This window comes from Chiloscyllium punctatum, chromosome 36, assembly GCF_047496795.1.
Source record: "Chiloscyllium punctatum isolate Juve2018m chromosome 36, sChiPun1.3, whole genome shotgun sequence".
NCBI classification, from domain to species: Eukaryota; Metazoa; Chordata; class Chondrichthyes; order Orectolobiformes; family Hemiscylliidae; genus Chiloscyllium; species Chiloscyllium punctatum.
Genome location: NC_092774.1, coordinates 70,149,277 through 70,165,391, shown reverse-complemented (window position 1 = coordinate 70,165,391; position 16,115 = coordinate 70,149,277). Strand labels below are relative to the sequence as shown.

Genomic DNA, 16,115 nt, shown 5'->3' with positions numbered 1-16,115 from the left:
CGAACTGTTTTTATCTCCATATCAATCATGGCTGATGCGCATTTCAGCTCCACTTGCCAGCGTTCTCCCCGTAGCCCTTAATTCCTCTAGACAACAAGAACCTATCAATCTCGGCCTTGAAGACATTTAGCGTCCCGGCTTCCACCGCACTCCGTGGCAATGAATTCCACAGGCCCACCACTCTCTGGCTGAAGAAATGTCTCCGCATTTCCGTTCTGAAATGACCCCCTCTAATTCTAAGGCTGTGTCCACGGGTCCTAGTCTCGTCGCCTAACAGAAACAATTTTCTAGCATCCACCTTTTCTAAGCCATGTATTATTTTGTACGTCTCTATTAAGTCTCCCCTTAATCTTCTAAACTCCAACGAATACAATCCCAGTATCCTCAGCCGTTCCTCATATGCTAGACCTGTCATTCCAGGGATCATCCGTGTGAATCTCCGCTGGAATGCAGCTTGTGTCCTTATCTTAATATCTGGAAGTACAGGGTCATATTTTAAATGTAGAAGACAAAAATGAGGATGATTTCTTTTCTCCCTGAGGGTTGTGGGTCTTCTTCTAAAGGAATTGGTTTCAAAATCTTTAAGGCAGAGGTAGATGGGTTCTTGATAACCAAGTGGATGAAAGATTGTCGGGGATGTGTTGGAATGTAGAGTTGAGGTTGAATTCAGATCAGCGATGATCTTATTGAATGTTGCAGCAGGCTCGAAGTGCCGAGTGGCCTACTCCCGACCATTATATGTTTGTATCAAGCAGTCTGTGTCTCCCCTCTTATAGCTATGAACTGGGTAATTCCTTTCCAATATTGCCCCTTGTCGACAGTTAATTTCACACCCATGGCCCCCTATTGGGAGCAGGCACATTGTAGCAATTGCAGTATTTCTTGTGTTAATTTTGTTGCTTCTTACTAAGTGTTGCTGAAAATCTTCGAAATAAAAACCAAAACACTTCGATTATTATCGCACCAATGGAAGTGTTGGTTTGGATGTATCATTGTTGAATTAGCCATTCCCATCTATTCCAGAATTCTGTGTTTAAAGCCCTGGAATCTGGTTTCTACACCTGAAACAGTTCTGATCAAGGTCATATTTGACATCCTTTGTAACGGTGATAGGGATAAACATTCCCTCGTCGACCTGCGGACATCCTTGATCAGGGTTAATGACAGTACTGACCCTCTCCAGCATTTCTCTATCCTCTGGGAGGTTCTGCTTTTAGCGTCTTTCTTTCTGATTTGTTTAACCGTAGCTGCTGGTGTTGGCATCTATACTGATGATATCCAACTGTGCCTGAACACCACTTCTCTCCCGACTCCTCTGTCATTCATAATTTACCAATAATTTAATCTGAATGCCTGCCCAATATCCAGCATTGGATAACCATAAACATTCCCTTAGTTAAATATTGTGAAGTGTGAAGCCATTGTTTTAGTCCCCAAGTTCGACCTGAGCCCCCGTCCCCCCACCCCCGTCCCCACCCCAGTAACTCTGTTGACAGCCTTCATGTCACTTTAAAACTAGGATCGATAGATTCGTGAAGAGTCGGGGGATGAACAGTTGCAGGAAAAGGGCAGGAAAGTGACTGTGGGGAATGCCAGATCAGCCAGAATCCTACTGAATGGAGAAGTAGGCTCAAGGGGCTGAATGGCATATTCCTGTTCCTATTTCTTATGGTTCCCAAGCCCTTCCCTCTGAGACAGGACACTGCCTTCAGTATGTGACATTACTGAGAGTGCTGATGTTCCCTTGTGTAATATCAACAACTTAACAGCTGCGAAAACCTCTTGCTCCTTTGTTATCTCTAAACACAATAAGCCAATGTGTTCAGGGGAGGTGATGGCCGACTTTATTGTCACCAGACTATTCACCCAGGTAATGTTCTAGGGACTTGGATTCACAACCTGCCACGGCAGATGGTGGAATCTGAATTCAATATAAATCTGGAATTAAGAGTCTAATGATGAAATCGTTGTGGTTTGTTGTAAAAACTTATCTTGTTTCCTACTGTCCGAACCTGGTCTGATCAACATGTGATTCAGATCCACTGTCAGTTGGTTGAATCTTCACTGCCCTTTCAATCAAAACCTCCACTATAACCTCCCTACTTTTATACTCCATTCCAAGGCCAATCTCCCTTTTGCCTTCCCTGTCAGTCACTGTGCTCCCAGAAGCAGGATAGTGGATCAGTTTAAAGTAGGTCCTATATCTCTGACAACATCGGTACACAAGGCAGTGAAGAAAGGTTTCAGCACACTGGCCTTCATCAGTTAGGGAACTGAGTATAGATGTTGGCAAGTTATGTTGTCTGTATACAGGACGTTGATGAAGCTGCACCTGGAATATTGTGATCAGTTTTGGTCCCCTTGGTGTTCTGACTTCTGACTTCTTCAACTCTGTGTTTGTGTTGAACTTGATGGGATACTTTGTCCAACTCAGCATGTTTAAACAGTATCTCTCAGAGGGAATCATCTGAAACTTTTCAGGAGGTGAGCTCAACAAGATTGAACTATTCAAAGTTACTTGGACTCTATTTTAAACTTACATCAGGACTAGTAGTCAGAGACACATACAGCATGGAAACAGACCCTTTGGTCCAACTTGTCCATGCTGACCTGATATCCTAAATTAATCTAGTCCCATTTGACAACACCTGGCTCATATCCTGTGGCACCTCATTTCATATAGGTACCACCCTCTGAATGAAGAAGTTGTCCCTTTAATATATTTCGCCTCTCACCCTAAACCTCTGCCCTCTAGTTCTGGACTCCCCCATCCCAGGGAAAAGACCTTGTCTATTACCCTGTCCATGCCCCTCATGCTTTTGTAACCTCCATTAAGTCACTCCTCTGCCTCTGATGGTCCAGTGAAAACAGTCCCAGCCTATTCAGCCTCTCCCTGTAGCTCAAACCCTCCAACCCTCAGCAACATTCCCGTTAATCGTTTCTCACAGAGAAGTCAGTCCTTAAGAAGGGTTAATACCCAAAACGCTGACTACTCCACATCCTGGTGCTGCCTGGCTTGCTGTATTCTCCCAACCTCCTGCTTGCTTACTTCGGGTTGCAATATGTAGTGGCTCAGTGTTTACCACAGCAGCCTCACAATGCCGGGGACCCAGGTTTGATTCCAGCCTTGGCTGACTGTCTGTGAGGAGGTTGCACATTCTCGCAGTGTCTGCGTGGGTTTTCTCTGGGTGATCCTGTTTTCTTCCATAGTCCAAAAATGTTCAGGTCATGTGGATTGGCCATGCTTAATTGCCCATAGAGCTCGGCACATTAGTCAGAGGGAAATGGGTCTGGATGGGTTACTCTTCGGAGGGTCGATGTGGACTTGTTGGGACAAATGGCCTGTTTCCACACTGTAGCTAATCTCATCTGCACTACTTTTGTCACTAACGAATGGCAGATTCGACTCGATGGGCCGAGTGGCCTAACTTCTGCTCCGATGGTCTTGCGGTCTTAGGTTTCTCTAGATCATTTCATTTGGCAATGTGCAGTCCCTGGCTCAATGAGCAGCAGCTTCCAATGAAAACAAAGCTCATATGATGGTTGAACTCCTCCAGAGTGGAAACAGGTCTTTCAGCCCAACACATCTCCACTGATCCTACCCTCCATAAATTGCATACAGACCCCAAGGGTAGAAGTATTCCTCGGTTCCTGGTGCCATGAGTCAGCAGTACTAACCCTGAGCCACCATGAGGTTGTGGTTCTGGGGGGTGGGGGAGGCAATTGCAGTCCAGCAGAAAACAAAACCAGCCCACCTACTCTCCAACTGCACCCACTGTCAGAACTGGCAGGAGTTGCAGTCCTTGAGGGTGACTGAAGGCATCATCACTGGTAGGATCTGATTGCTGGGAGAGCTGGTGCCCCCGCTGGTGCTTCCGCAAGTTGCAGGAAAACATGAACCTCTTCCCACACTCGGGCCAGCTGAAGGGCCTCTCCCCGGTGTGGACACACTGGTGCTTCAGCAGGGAGGAGGAATTGCTGAAGGACTTCCCGCACTCAGGGCAGCAGAATGGCCTCCCCCTCTCCACCCCCATCCCCCCATGTGGACCAGCTGGTGCTTCAGCAGTGTGGAGGAGCGGGTAAAGCCCTTCCCACACTCGGTCAGGAGAACGGCTTCTCCCCGGTGTGGACGGACTGGTGCATCAGCAGGGCTGAGGAATTGATGAAGGACTTCCTGCACTTAGGCAACTGAACGACCTCTCCCCCATGCGGACACACCAATGGGCCAGCAGGTCGGAAGAAAGAGCAAAGCCCTTCCTGCAATCGGGGCAGAAGAACGGCTTCTCCTCAATGTGAACCCACTGGTGTCTCAGCAGGTGGGAAGAACTGCTGAAGACCATCTCGCACTTGAAGACCATCTCGCACTTCCCCGGTGTGGACCAACTGGTGCGTCAGCAGGGCAGAGGAATCACTGAAGGCCTTCCCACAATCAGGGCAGCAGAAGGGCCTCTTCCCCTCTGTGGGCCCATTGGTGCTTCAGTGCCCTCTCAAATCTCACAATATCCTTCTGATAGGAGGGAGACCAGAATTGCACACAATATTCCAAAAGTGGTCTTAAAAATGTCCTGTACAGCCACAACATAACTTCCCAACTCCAATACTCAGTCAGAGGATTGCGAAAGCTTTCAAAACCCACATAAAACTAGTAGGAAAGAATGGAGGGATAAACCGAATTTTTGAGAGTCAGCTTGAAAGCATCAATGAGAAATCGGTGGACTGTGTTTATTGGAACAATTCTTCCGTCGCCTCCGCCTCCGAGCTTACTTTCACAATCAGGACTCTCGCCCACCTTCCGAGGACCCCTTCGCCCACCTCCAACACACTGCATCCACCTGGACACCCCGCGCTGGCCTATTACCTGCCCTCGACCTCTTCATTTCCAACTGCCGCCGGGACATGAACCACCTCAACCTGTCGTCCCCCCTCCCCCACTCCAACCTCTCACCCTCACAACGCGCAGCCCTCCAATCCCTCTGCTCCAATCCCAACCTCACCATTAAGCCAGCGGATAGAGGGGGCGGAGTGGTAGTCTGGCGCAGTGGTAGTCTGGTGCACTGACCTCTACACCGTTGAAGCCAAACGCCAACTCGAGGACACCTCTTCCTAATGCTCCCTCGACCATGATCCCACCACCCATCACCAAACCATCATCTCCCAGACCATACAGAACCTCATCACCTCAGGAGATCTCCCACCCACAGCTTCCAACCTCATAGTCCAGGAACCCCGCACTGCCCGGTTCTACCTCCTTCCCAAGATCCACAAGCCTGACCACCCTGGCCGACCCATTGTCTCAGCATGCTCCTGCCCCACTGAACTCATCTCTACCTACCTTGACACTGTCCTAACCCCCCTAGTCCAGGAAATCGCCACATACGTTGGAGAAACCACCCACGCCCTCCACCTCCTCCAAGACTTCCGTTTCCCTGGCCCCCAACGCCTTATCTTCACCATGGATATCCAATCCCTCTACACCTCCAGTCGCCATGACCAGGGCCTCCAAGCCCTCCGTTTTTTCCTCTCCAGACGTACCCAACAGTACCCTTCCACCGACACTCTCATTCGTTTGGCCGAACTGGTCCTCACCCTTAACAATTTCTCCTTTGAATCTTCCCACTTCCTCCAGACCAAAGGCGTAGCCATGGACACACGTATGGGCCCCAGCTTTGCCTGTCCCTTTGTTGTCTATGTAGAACAGTTGATCTTCCGTAATTACAGCGGCACCACTCCACACCTCTGCCTCCGCTCCATTGATGACTGCATTGGCGCCACCTCGTGCTCCCGCGAGGAGGTTGAGCAATTCATCAACTTCACCAACACATTCCACCCTGACCTTAAATTTACCTGGACTACCTCTGACACCTCGCTCCCCTTCCTGGACCTCTCCATCTACATTAGTGACGACCGACTTGACACTGACATTTTTTACAAACCCACCGACTCCCATAGCTACCTGGATTACACCTCTTCCCACCCTATATCTTGCAAAAATGCCATCCCGTATTCCCAATGTCTCCGCCTCCGCCGTATCTGCTCCCAGGAGGACCAGTTCCACCATAGAACACACCAGATGGCCTCCTTCTTTAGAGACTGCAATTTCCCTTCCCACGTGGTTAAAGATGCCCTCCAACGCATCTCGTCCACATCCCGCACTCCGCCCTCAGACCCCACCCCTCCAACCGTAACAAGGACAGAACGCCCCTGGTGCTCACCTTCCACCCTACAAACCTTCGCATCAACCAAATCATCCGCCGACAATTCCGCCATCTCCAAAAAGACCCCACCACCAGGGATATATTTCCCTCCCCACCCCTTTCCACCTTCCGCAAAGACCATTCCCTCCGTGATTACCTGGTCAGATCCACACCCCCCTACGACCCATCCTCCCATTCTGGCACTTTCCCCTGCCACCGCAGGAACTGTAAAACCTGTGCCCACACCTCCTCCCTCACCTCTATCCAAGGCCCTAAAGGAGCCTTCCACATCCATCAAAGTTTAACCTGCACATCCACTAATATCATTTATTGTATCCGTTGCTCTCGATGTGGTCTCCTCTACATTGGGGAGACTGGGCGCCTCCTAGCAGAGCGCTTTAGGGAACATCTCCGAGACACCCGCACCTATCAACCAAACCGCCCCGTGCCCCAACATTTCAACTCCCCCTCCCACTCTGCCGAGGACATGGAGGTCCTGGGCCTCCTTCACCGCCGATCCCTCACCACCAGACGCCTGGAGGAAGAACGCCTCATTTTCCGCCTCGGAACACTTCAACCCCAGGGCATCAATGTGGACTTCAACAGCTTCCTCATTTCCCCTTCCCCCACCTCATCCGTGTTTCAAACTTCCAGCGAAGTAACTCTCTCTTTGACTTGTCCGGACTTGTCAGACCTGCCAATCTTCTTTTCCACCTATCCACTCCACCCTCTCCTCCTTGACCTATCACCTTCATCTCCTCCCCCACTCACCCGTTGTACTCTATGCTACATTCTCCCCACCCCACCCTCCTCTAGCTTATCTCTCCACGCTTCAGGCTCACTGCCTTTATTCCTGATGAAGGGCTTTTGCCCGAAACGTCGATTTCGCTGCTCGTTGGATGTTGCCTGAACTGCTGTGCTCTTTCAGCACCACTAATCCAGTCATGCGTTAATTGGGTAGCCGTTCTCCTTAAATACACTATATACGTATTTCTCTTGTGCTCTTCGTAGTTTCTTTGTGCTGCAGTGTTCAGTGGCTCGTTGAAATACTGTCCCGATGAAGCTTCGTTTGTGGGTGTTGGGATGATTGCTTCTGCAGTTAAGTATTTGGTTTGTATGTGTTGTTTTTCTGTAGATGCCAGTTTGAAGTTCCCCATTGACTGTTCGCTCAACTGTGACATCGAGGAATGGCACTTTGTTGTTGTTCTCCTCCCCTTCAAAACAGGAGCCCCCCCTTAGACCATAGTCTCACGACTTGGAACACCAATATACAGACTTGACAAAGGCCTCCACTGAGGACTAAAACACCAAGTCGAAGATTCACTCCACTCCATTTAGTCCATCCAAGAATTCCTGAACACCAAAGACACTGAGATAGAAGAGGATGGAATACTGTTGTCCTTTGACAGAACAGCCCTGTTCACATCCATGAACATCAACGTGGCCAAAGAAAACTGAAGACACTACTCGAAGAACCAAAGACACAAACACAGCACCAACTTCATCAGAAAAGATAAAACTGTCAACCTCGTGGAGCTGTGCTTTACTACCCCCTTCATATTCAGTAACAAGCTCTACAAACAAATCAACGAAATACCCATGATACCACCAGCAGCATCAGGATTCCTAGCAGAAGCAATAATGCAGAGACTCGAACAAATAGCCCTTCCAACGATCCAACCCAAACTTTGAGTCTGGCACAGCGATGACACTTTTGTCATCAAAAAATGAAACGAATTAGAGGAAACCGACAACACCATCAACAATCTCCTTACTGGCATAAACTTCACAAAAGAGGAGAACAACAACAAAGTGCCATTTCTCGATGTCACAGTAGATCGAACAGTCAATGGTAATTTCAAACCAGCGTCTACAGGAAAGCATCACACGCAAGACAAGACCTCAGCTGCAGAAGCAATCATCCCTACACATACAAACAAATCTGAATCAGGACACGATTTCATCGAGCCAGTACACACTGCAGCACCCAGTAAGTACGAAGATCAATGAAAAAACTGTCCAGAGCATTTGAGACGAAAGGGTAGCCGATAAACCCCCTGAAAGCAGCTTCCCTGACCGGGAATCGAACCCGGGCCGCGGCGGTGAGAGCGCCGAATCCTAACCGCTAGACCACCAGGGAGTTGCAGACTCAGCTTGATAGCTCTACTGAAATTTTCTTCCCTGCCCGGAAATCGAATCCAGGCCGTGGTTGGTCGAAGGCTTTCACCTGTGTGTTCAACAATGTCATTTCTTGTATCCATTGCACCTGATGCAGTCTCCTCTACATTGGGGAGACTGGAGACTCCTCGCAGAGTCAAGTCACAGCGCTTGAGGGAACATCTCCAGGACACCCGCACCAATCAACCCCATCGCCCTATGGCCCAACATTTCAAACCCCCTCCCACTCTGCCGAGGACATGCAGGTCCTGGGCCTCCTCCATCACCGCTCCCTCCCCACCCGATGCCTGGAGGATGAACGTCTCATCTTCCGCTTGGGGTCAATTCAACCCCAGGCCATTAATGTGGACTTCATTAGTTTCTTCATTTCCCCTCCCCCCGACCTGACCTCAATTCCAACCTTCCAGCTCAGCGCTGACCTCATGACCTGTCCTCCCTGCCAATCTCCCTCCCCAGCTATCCGCTCCACCCTCCTCTCTGATCTGTCACCTTCATCCCCACCCCCATTCACCTATTGTACTTTTTGCTACCTTCGGCCCAGCACACCCCACCCCCAATTTATCGCTCCACCCTGGAGGGGTTCTGCCTCTATTCGTGATGAAGGGCTTTTGGCCGAAACGTCGATTTTCCTGCTCATCGGAACCTGTCTGAACTGCTGTGCTTTTCCAGCACCACTCTGATCTAAACTCTGGTTTCCAGCATATACAGTCCTCACTTTTGCCTACCCAATAAACCCAGTGTGCCAATTTCACGTCAACAAATTGACACAAGCAGACACAACGTCTGCAGAAACCCTAGCCACATTACTTTACATTAAAGACATCTGGGAAATGATGTCCAGACAACTCAACCCTCTCAACATCATGGTAGCCCACAAATTTACCAACACACTTAAACAGGGGCTAATGAACATGACATACTCGATACAAACAACCAGCAAACGAATGTTATTTACAAAATACCATAGAAGGAAATATATGCATGAACTCTGCCACAGAGGTCTCTGTGGCACGAAATGCTGGATGAGAAAAGGAAGATTTTTTTCAGCCAAAACGAATCGGCACTGACTGGACAGCCATTTAAAATCAACGCTGTCCGCCCAGGATGGAAGATCCGAAGGGATGAACTTATTTCTTATTTCCTGAAGACTTACAAAGCTGAGACTGGGTTTTGGTGTTTGTTCCCTTTCCACTCCCAAGAGCCGCAGTGGTTGGGGCGGTGTGTTGGGAAAGTGAAATGTGCCCTTGAGAAGTGTGTGGGGTCTTTCAGCTTCCGCTCCTCCGACAGCGCTGTGACTTAACTCTGATGTTCACAGGGACATTTACTGACGCGAGACAGTGAAAAGATTCTCATTCCTGCAGATTAGGAATTGTACCCATACGCCGGTTTCATGACAATGAGAAAGATTAATTGGGGTGTGTGAAGAAGCTGTCAGCTGCAGTTGAAACAAGTCGGTGGAGTCAGATACGTCATCCATTGCCCCCATGGTCGTGAGAGCACCTGACGCCACCAAGCTCTGACGTTAACACGGACATGCGCAGCAATGGGAACATTCACAAGGTGAACAACCAAAGATAATCACCGTCACTGATTCCCTTCCACAGGCCCAACTTTGTGAAGCAGTATCTTTCACTGGCAAAGGAAACGCCCTTGTCCTCAGGTGCCTGCTTCATTTCGATCACGATTTCACGCCCCTCACTGTTCTAGTCTTTTTTTTCCAAACACTTGGCTCATAGCCTCAAAAGAAGCTCTGCGGGTGTCTGCTTGTTCCGCCCTGACAGACAGTGGGTTGCAGATTCTCACCGTTACCAATGTGAATGAAATATTTCCCAACTCTACTGATTTGAATCTTAAATAAGAAACCGGGGAACAGTCTCTCATTCTTTTTGACGACATTTCTCAACTGTAGTCGGCAGGGTTCACACCTGCGTGGGGAAACAGCAATGGATTTCATGTCCATTGCATTAACCACTCGGCCCACCAATACAGAACCAGACTGACAGCTTCATTTCCCAGGTCTCTCTGCTTGTGGAGCTCAGAAAGAATAAATCACTGCTGAGTTTGTTTGAATCCAAACACTTCGATAGGGTTAAATATTTGCACATGGCGAGTGTAGGCGTTTCATCCCGAAAGATGATATGGACTTTCAGTAAAAACAAAAACTGAAATTGCAGGAGCAACTCAGCAGGTCAAGCAGAATCTGTGGAAAGAGAAGAAAAGACAAGATTTCACAACTTCTTCTGAAATTTACCTTCTCCCACAGGTCCTACCAAACCTGCTGAGTTTCTCCAGCAGGTTCTCTTTCTGTCTCGGATTCTCAGTATCCTCAGTCCTTGACGTTGGACATTGAATCAGTTTCGAAACCATTTTGTGTTTCCTCAGTGGAGACGATTTCCGTTTGGGAAACATTTTCCTGACCCAATTAAATACACGCTACTTTGCAGCTAAGAAAGCGGTAGGAGTGAAATCACCTTGGGTGGTTTCAAAACACCAACCTTGCAGTTAATGGCCAAGCGCGCTGACAAAATGCGCCACAACAACAGGCATTTGGGTGGCGTCCACAATCTCTTCGAGGAAGCTAGTCCTGAAATAATACGTAATTCAGTTTGCCCCACCATCAGTTTTATTTATCCATAATTAAGCCTGGGACATACATTGTGGAGACATAAGGACAGTCTGATCCCACCCTCTGCAGCACATCCATGTCACTAGGAAGTAGCTCTCCGACACTGGGGCCATCGCCTTCGAGCCTTTCAGTGTTTTGCCTGTTCCCTAGCTTTCTCATTTGCCCAGAGCCGAGAAGAGGTTTGAATGCCTGATGTGCAGGAACTGTAATTTTGCTCAGAATCACAAAATTTCAAAACTTTCAACGTTCAAACTTTAACAACGTCCTCATTGAAATAATTTGCGAAAACCTGGAAGAAATTCTTCCAAACTTACCTGGTTCATTTCGGTTTGGAGGATCTTGATCTTAAATTAAAACGAGTCTGTTGAATGTGGAGATGTGTTCCCCACGTTAACTGAAAGTGATTGGCCAATGCTTCCCGATGCAGGGCTGCCTGACCCACCGGGCGGTCTCTTTCCGAAACTGTTCCCGGCGCTTCTGGCCGCACCGTGAAGTCATAAGGCAAGCCCCCAGGCGATGGACTGCAGCTGTTGTGACTCAATAATGATGCTGGCCCCGGAACATGAACACAAACCAGTTCATGGGTCACATGGTACTGAATCATTCAACGGAACGTTCTCCAAACTTCAGGGATTTATATGTGGGAGGAGGTAAATGGGCAGGTGTTACACCTCGGGTCCACTCTTTCTTCACTTTCATCATCTCCCATAGTCCCAATAGTCCCAAGATTCCATCTCCCATTGTCCCAAGGTACTTTCCTCTGTAACCGCCAAATGTGTAACCTGCTCCCTCTTGAATAACCAAGAGCTCCTGCCAGGTGAAGCAGCACTTTACCTACACTTTTGCCACAACCTAGTCTACTGCATTCGCTGCTCACACAGTGTCGTTTCCCCAATGTAGCATGAAGCATAAACTGGGTGACTCTTTGCAGAACATTTCGTCTCTGTCCGCAAAAAAGGCCCTGACCTTCCGGATGCCTGCCACTTTAACACATCACCCTGTTCCATGACCAACATCGCTGCCTCAGGTTTGCAGCAGTGTTCCAGCTCCAGATGGAAGAGCAACACCTCAATTTCCACTTGGAGCCCCTACTGCCCTCCGGTCTTCAATATCGAGTTCCATAACTTTAGGGCCTGAACTCCCCCCCATGTCCTTGACTCCTACCACACACACACAAACACACGACTCCGTGTTATCTCATAGTCTGTTGTGACACACTACTTAATGTTAGCTATTAACAGTCTCCATTAACAGTTGTTCACCCTCCCACGCAGATAGTTATTCACTCCTATGTCCTTCCTATTGGTCTCTCTCTGAGCTGGCGGCAAACAGAGCAATGTACATTGGAGACTCTGAGGCAGCTGAAACTTGCTCAGTGTGAAATACATTCCACATTGCTTCAAGAATTGCAAGCAACAAAGAGTTTCCAGAACATTTGCTTATCATTCTGTCCCCGGAGCACTGATGTTTGTCTCATCCCCAGGAACTGGGCGATCTCCACTGGCGGATAATTTAACCATTTTGTTTCTACTTGCACGTTGTTGTGGAGGGAGGGCAGAGTCCATTCGCTCTTCTGCTGTCTCTCTCTCTCTCTCGCTGAAAGCCTTGGGGTGAGAGGTGTCAGTTACGTTAATACGGGGATTATGAACAGCTTTGATTTTGAACTTGCTCCAAAGGTCTGTTATCGGAGAGATAGAAAGATGCTGTGCTGGTGAGAGAGAATGGTTTCTCAGCTGGGTTACGGTCCCAACACGCACCCGTTGTGCCATTCTCCTGCATTGCACGGCAACTTTTCCTGATTCGTCTTCAGCTTTTCATCTGGTGTGTGGAAAGCACGTTTGAGATTGACGTCAGAACAGGTTCACTGATGTCGTGCCAGATTCTGTTGTGGAGACTTATCGCCGATGTTGAAAAATAAACTGTCTAAATTCCCACATTCTGTTTTTCGATCTGTGATTTCACTCAGAATCAAAAATGTTCGAAACTCGCAAAGTTCAAACGTTAACAAAGTGCTCATAGGAACAATTAGCGAACATCGAGAAGAAATTCTTCCAAACTTACCTGGGGAATTTCGCTTTGAGGGGTCTTGAACTTTAAGTGGAAGGAAGGGAAGTTTGCCTCGAGGCTGTTTAATGTGGAGATGTGTTCTCCAGGTAAACTGGTCGTAGTTGACCATCCCAGTGCTTCCTGATGCAGGGCTGCCTGACCCCCAGGGAGGTTTACTTGTAGCAACTAGAGTAAATACAGAGATGGAGCAGATTCTGCAAAGGTGCTCAAATACTTTCTATCTCTCTTTTAGGTATTTCCTTGTGTATTTCCTCAGTTTGGCGCGTATGCAGTTTGCACCATGGAAAAGGATTGCTTTTTTCCTCATGTTCTCAAGTAAAAGTGCAGTTTCTCTTGGAACTGCGCCGCATTGAAAGGAATGGCATATTGATATATATATGGGCACGGATTTAGTTTAAGATTAGATTAGATTTGAATGAAGTTTTCCTCTCAACACACCCAAGCCTATCTGACTGCATGAGGGATATCAGGTTTCTGTGTGCTAGGTATTATGTGATCAGCAGGCATCTGGCAAACTACAGGAACTGCCACCTATTTTATGTTCGTTTAAGTGTACTGACGATTTTGTGATTTTTTTTGCAGGAAGACGTGCCGAAAGAAATCTGAATACAAATGATCCATCAACTTCTGACAGAGCCACTTGATTCATTGGGACTTGAATATCAGCAACCATTCCAATCAAGAAGACATGGTTGCTTTTGTTTGCTTGAGAGATTTTGGACACTGGTGCGGCAGGAAGAATCCTGAGACACCGAGTGAGGGAGATTCAGTGCGCTGACTGTGAAAAGCGCTTCACACCATTTACTCAGCTTGGGGGAATCAAAGTCTCATCCCTGAAGATGGGGATAGACTATGTCCCCGTTCTGATTGTAATTTCAAAGCCAGACCAACACAAGGAAAGCTCCCCCAATGGGGAAACTGTGGAAATATGGGGACTGAGGGAAAGGATTCCCTTCCCCATCCGTGTTGGAAACCCACAGACGTATTCACAGCGGGGAGAGGCCATTCACCTGCTCGGTGTGCAGGAAGGGCTTCAGTCGGATCAGCCATCTGGAGATGCACCAGTGGGTCCACAAGTGAGAGAAGCCATTCACGTGCCCCATGTACGGAAGGGGGTTCACTCAGTCAGCTGCACTGCTGACCCACCAGTGGGTCCACACTGGAGAGAGGCCGTTCACCTGCTGTCAGTGCCGGAAGGGCTTCACCTGCTCCTCCCACCTGCGGAGGCACCAGCGCGTTCACGTGCCATCGCAGGGGGCATGGAAGGAGCAATGGCCGAGCGCCGCTAACAACTCAGCTCTGGGGACTCTCAGGTTCGAATCCCGTCGCTGCAGATGGCAGAATTGGGATTCGGTCAGTAATCTGGACTTCAGAATCTAAGGATGAAACCATTTTCAGAGGGCAAAAACCCACGTGATTCACTCATGTCCTTTTCAGTGATGGGAACTGCCGTTACGGGAAAGGATTCACTCAGTCGTCCCAGCCGCAAGCTTTACCCGGCTGTACGAAGGATCCAGTTACAAAGGGACAACTCAACTGACCAATAATAAAGAAAGTGTGGTGGGGGGAGTGGGGGTGAGTGTGTGCACTTTGAGCTAAAGGTGCTTTTTTTTTAAGAAAAGCTACTTTTTGTACGCCTTGTGATGTGGAGATCTGAAGCTGCAACAAAGTTGGGTCGCAGTAATGGTTACCTGAACTTACCGTCAGGCTTAAACTCTCATTGAAAGCTGGGAGATCCAACAGCTTCTCATTTCTTTCAGCCCCCAGCACCGAGTTTCCAATATCGTGTCTCAGAAGGAGCAGTGAATGAGTAGATGGTATTGTTCGAAATTGTAATTTTTTTAGGACTGCAGGTTTATTGTTTCATTGGCATTGCAAAGTTTACTGGCAACAGTGGGAGGTGTGGGCTGTATTCACTGGAAACAGTTTTAAAATGACACAATCACCAGGGTATAGTCCAACAGGTTTATTTGGAAGCACTCGGTTTTGGAGCGCTGTTCCTTCATCAGGGAGCTGTTGAGTCGGATGGTAAGACACAGAATATATAGCAAAAGATTACAGTGTCGTGCAACATAAATGATATATTGAAGACACCTGTTAAGTTTTTCATCTTTTAAAATGGGTTGCAGATTTCGGTTCATTAATCTGTAAATCTCAGAACTTCTTTTTAGTAACATTCTCCAGGTAACTTAATGTTTTATAAAGGGGAGTGACACCTGAGTTCAGATAATGCATGAGAGCTGTGAGGTTAGAGTCTGTCTGTATCCCAGTCTTGAGTCAGACTTTTTCTATTTCCAAACATATAATCCTGCAAATGCAATTCACCCCAAAGACTTCTATGTGTGAGTGAATTCATGAGACAGAACGTCTGTGTGTGTGTGTGTGTGTGTGCATGCTGGGTAAAGTGTGCGTGTGATGGAGTATAATTGTGTGAGAAGGTGTGTGCATGGATGTGAGTGTGAGGGGTTTATCAATGTGTTTTTAAGAGAGAGCCTGTCGATCAGAGAGGGTTTGCACGACCGTGTGTGTGTGTGTGTGTGTGTGTGTGTGTGTGTGTGTGTGTGTGTGCATGTTTGTGTGTGTGAGGCAGAGAGAGAGATAGGGTTTGTGTGTATTGTGTAGCTGGGTCTCCTGTAGTGAGACATGAATCCAAGGTCTCAGCTGAATTCATTCTCGTGTGTTCCAAACTTGTTATCAGCCTCTGCTCGGTCACTAGAAATGATTAAGCAGTTAAGCAGTTTCACAACACACACTGGAGAGGGCAAGGTGAAGGGCTTATGTCTGAAACGTTGATTCCCCTGCTCCTTGGATGCTGCCTGACCTACTGTGCTTTTTCAACACCACACTCTCGACTCTGATCTCCATCATCTGCAGTTCTCACTTTCTCCTCATGGGCGAGGTGGGATTTGTCTTTTATTCACTCATTCACTCTTACAGCCTATCCTTGGTTGTGGCCCAACTGTGCATCCTGAAGAAGGGCTTATGCCCGAATTATCGATTTTTCTGTTCCTTTGATGCTTCCTGACCTGCTACGCTTTTCCAGCAACACA

General features: G+C 48.0%; 1 non-coding gene across 1 annotated transcript; it reads right to left on the bottom strand.

The window, feature by feature from the left end:
• Nucleotides 1-8,262: 8,262 nt before the first annotated feature.
• trnae-cuc (transfer RNA glutamic acid (anticodon CUC)) lies at nt 8,263-8,334 on the bottom strand. The gene has a single exon. It is a non-coding gene; the product is annotated as a tRNA-Glu (tRNA).
• Between the last annotated feature and the right edge of the window lie 7,781 nt (nt 8,335-16,115).